Here is a 4,881-nt window from a genome sequence, read left to right on the forward strand (position 1 = left end):
TCGCATATTTTAATTTTTTTGTCTCAAAGCTCTACATTTTTCTTTTACGTTATGGCTTGTAAATAACATCGACATATTAAGTACACGAGTTGCATAATAAATAAAATTTCTTGAATATATAAGCTATATAATCACCCAAACAGGGCAAAATAACTATATTCATAGTGAAGCCTGAAGCTTCTTCTAAATGGCGACCCAGAGTAGCTGTTTTGAATGACACCCCAGAGTAGCTGTTTTTATAATTTCTTTAAATATATATATAACTTCTAAATCTTAAAAACAAACATAAGGACAAGTGTTCCTTAAACTGCTGCTCCCATTGTTTGGTTATACTGTCGGGTTCTCGTCTGCAAGACCATGAAATAAAAAGAAACGAGCATTTCTAGAAAAGTACCTCATCAGAGCTGATCGATCAACTCGAGTATTGGCCTTTTAAAGAATTTTGGAAGTATTATGAACGGGAAATCAGATTCGACAGTTCTGCACCAGATTAACAATTTTGCTGAGATGACTTTCAAGAGTGTCATTTGTCTAATTTATTCTATAATTGTTATATAAATATTGTCTTTATTCACCGCCTATTTTGCAGTCAGATTCTTCAGACCTCTTCTGATCCCCTATTTACTTCTTCCAATTACATCCTAAGGTTAAAGAACTTGAGACGTTAGCGAGTAAACCTTTTTAGATGCCCACAGCAACTGAGGGTGAGTCAGACCTTAAGCGGCGTTTACTTTTTCCAAATTGACTAAGACAATCATCTGGGTAAGTAACCTCCATAATTTTAGAGTTATTTCTTTCAGTATAATGCTTATTGTTCGTACCTGGTACCAATTTCTCAGATTCGTGTCTTTACAATTAACTAAACGTATTTAAAGGGTAATAAAATTTTACAGCAAAATTTTTTTCCAGCGCAACCAGTTTATTAAAAACCGTATTGAGAGTTCATTTGCAAAATATGGGCCCTATGTACGAATAAGTTTTTTATTGCCTGTATTTTACAAATTCCTCAGTAGTTTACAGTTTCCATTTCCGTAATAAGCAGAAACGATAGCAATTAAAGAGACCCATTAATACAAATATCATTTCATATGATATACCACATGAAGCATTTCATACCTAACGACAGTCATGTTAAAATCCTCCAAACGTTTTTGATTACTAAGTTCGACTATTTTGCTCATTTTATCTCCTGCTCAGTGTCCAACCCAAACTCACTGAGCCAATAGTATCCGCAATAGTTCTACCTTAAACAACAGTCCTGAGAATTATTGGTCTAACTTTGTTTGGTGGATAGAATAGAATAGAATATAGCATTTAAGCCTAAGGCCAAGCGCTGGGACCTATGAGGTCATTTAGCGCTGAAAGGGAAAATTGAGAGTAGAGAGGTTTGAAAGGTGCAACAGGAGAAAAACCCCGCAGTTGCACTATGAAACAATTGATAGGAGAGGGTGGAAAGAAAGATATAAGAGAATACGAACAGTAAAAGAAATGAAAGGGGTTGTAGCTAGGGGACGAAGGGACGCTGCAAAGAACCTTAAGTAATGCCTACAGTGCACTGCATGAGGTGCACCCTACGGGGTTTCATGGATAGTTGTGAAAATAAATGGTCATTACCCTATACTAGTGACATATTAAATTGAATGGAATATGAAATTTAGGCAAAAAGCAGAGCGCTAGGACCTATGAGGTTATTCAGAATCGAAGTGACTTATTGAAGGGAAGCTGTTTAAACAAATTATTAAATGTTTTTGGTAAAAGAAACTTTGCATCTCAAAGCTTTATGTGGTCAACCAGATTTGTTTCCCAAACGACCGCCACTATCACCCCCACCGGCCTCCCCTCCTCCATTAAAAACGTCGCGCAATACTTTAACAAGAATTTAACTTCAGTATTTCAGAATGTATTTTTATGATCTATAACTTAAAATTCTTATCACCTGCGTTAAATCCTATATTTAACAATGCACCTTAACTTTAATATTTCAGAATTTTTTTATTATGTATAACTAAAAAAAATTCTTTTCACCTGCGTTAAATCCTATATTTAGCCACGTAGCTTAAGACCTTTGTCCACAGAAGTGTAGCTGACCATCACATTATCAAATTTCATACTAATGAATGGAAATAATTTCTTTGTACTAGCTCCATGCAACAAATAATTTGATATTTAAATTTACCTTCTAATTACACATAGTTCTAAAGTGGTAAAATAACGTAATTTACACACACACACACACACACACACACACACACACACACACACATATATATATATATATATATATATATATATATATATATATATATATATATATATATATATATATATATATATATATATATATATATATATATATATATATATATATATATATATATATATATAATATATATATATATATATATATATATATATATATATATATATATATATATATATATATATATATAAAATAAATATATATATATATATATATATATATATATATATATATATATATAAAATAAAATATATATATATATATATAAAAATATATAATATTCTATATCATTTATATATATATATTTATATATATATAACCGCTATATCATATTGAAATATAAAGTGAAAACTCTGACTCTTCCATTTAACAAATTTCGTTCTTGGTACTGGACATTTATTCATTAGTTGGAGTCAGATTTCATCTCGTTGTCCCACAAATTACCTAAGGACATTGAGTCATCACAACCAATACCCAAACCACATTTCCACTAAGTGTTGAACTAATGGAATTTCCATCAATTCCACGAGGCTGGCTTACATTTATTTGCTTACGTTTCAAATTTGATATAGGCCTTTCACGTGTGTATTCACTCACGTGAATACTGTTAAACAGTCTGGTATATTTCTAAACTAAGTTTTTACCTTCAACATCTCTAATTATATGGATGATAAACTAGATTCCACATACTGTGTTTTCCCCTATAAAAACACCGAGGAAGTAGTCAAGAACTCAAAACTAAAGACCCATTGTCTATTAATAAAAAAAAAATCCAATGTACAGGCAAATGGTAGATCTACGAATGCAGAATGGTATAACCTCTAAACGTGTTCTAATTTTAGAGCTCCACAGCGTGATTAGTACTAGACGTTCGGTCACTAATAAAAAATCTAAGATCATTAAGGCCGACAGAAGTTCGAAACATGCTACTAATTAAGAGGACTCTTGAACTGATGTATTATTAGCACTCTACTACTAAATAGTTTTTAGCAGTTCATTAGGTAGGGACTGACGGACACACTAACACGTGAAAAATGATAATTTATTAAAATGAGAAATGTTACTACTCAACTCAATATATGCCGAGTTCGTGACGACACTAAGCTCTTCATAGGATCTCGGGTTCACGTAGTAGTTAATGACTCTGACGTCATAGCCTTAGGTATTCTCGTGTGATCCTTTCATAAATGGGGCCTTTGCTTATCGAAATAACCAGTAATGTGTAGTAAAGACTGTACAATAAGGCTAAGTTCCCTAACTTATCCAGCGGAGTAATAAAAATTACACATAACTTTTAACTTATCTAATTTTAGTTCTTTGCCCAAGAGAAAATAAACCAAACCCTAGGAAGCAGGATTTTTTTTTTTTTTTTTTTTTTTTTTTTTATTTTTTATGTTTCATAATAAAATTCTGCGATAATCTGGAGGCCGAGAAATGAAACTAGATTCGCTCACTGTACCCAGCGGGACATCGTCATTCTTGAGGTGAAATGGTCTATGGGAGGGAGGCAGCTTGAATGCGACATGCTGCTCCTCAGTTCGTTCCTCAGGCAGATTAATAACAGCAGGTGTTGGGTTATTAGAGTCTCGTGCGCAGGAGAAATGACTGAACTGCCACACGAGGCTCTGATGTCTTGGTGAGAAAATGGAACAAGGCAGAAGAGAAGACCTGCAGAATAAAAGGAGAAATTGAAAGTAATGGGATTTCGTGTCCTTTATATTGCACACCGAGAGAATGGTTCTCCACATGTTTTTGCAAGATGTAATGCAAATTTAGCTGAGGGTTTTTGTTTTATTCCTCGTTTAGCTTTTTGTTATTTTAGTTTCCAGAAAAACCTATTTAAAATTAAATGCCTTTCTTTTGATGAAGATTCTTGAAAGTAAAATTTTATAAAATAAGATAATTTCTCACAGTCTTCCTTGTTAAAATACAGCTTGCGCTGTACTAGATACACCACACCAGGCCAAAGTGGGTATAGGAAACCAATGAGAAATTCTCTAAATCATCTGTCGGTATCAAAACCTAAATCCCGTACAAATGTGTGATAGCGCACATAAAGGCATAACGCTGAGCATTGAATCATAAAATTCTAATGCTCCCATTCAGCGCGCAAGGCCTTGGGGAACAGATGGGGCTAAAATCCGATCGGCTGAAATTAAACACCTGAATCGATGAATACTGAAATTATTGTTACAATTTGCAGAGCTGTTCTGGAGGATCGTAAAAGGAAGTATCTTAACAGGAAAGAACGAAAATGAAGGTTATCTTAACTGAGCTGATTAACAGCAGGGCTGGCCCGAAATTAGAAACGTGGCTAAGAAAAATGTTGGTTACTTAGCAACGGGACCTACAACTTATTGTGGAATCCGAATCACATTATAGCGAGAAATTAATTTCTATCACCAGAAATAAATTCTTCTAACTCTTCATTAACGGGCCGGGAATCGAACTCGGGACTACCGAGTGCAAGGCCACAACTCTACCGACTCGTCCAACGACGAAAATGAAGGTAAGAGACTACAGATATCATCAAAACATTAAGGTTTCTCATAGCTGCTTTTCTCATCTCATGAGATAAAAAAATGAATATTAAACGAGTACAATTTTTTAATAAACTATCC

The sequence above is a fragment of the Macrobrachium rosenbergii genome, chromosome 46 (genome assembly GCF_040412425.1).
Source record: "Macrobrachium rosenbergii isolate ZJJX-2024 chromosome 46, ASM4041242v1, whole genome shotgun sequence".
NCBI lineage: Eukaryota > Metazoa > Arthropoda > Malacostraca > Decapoda > Palaemonidae > Macrobrachium > Macrobrachium rosenbergii.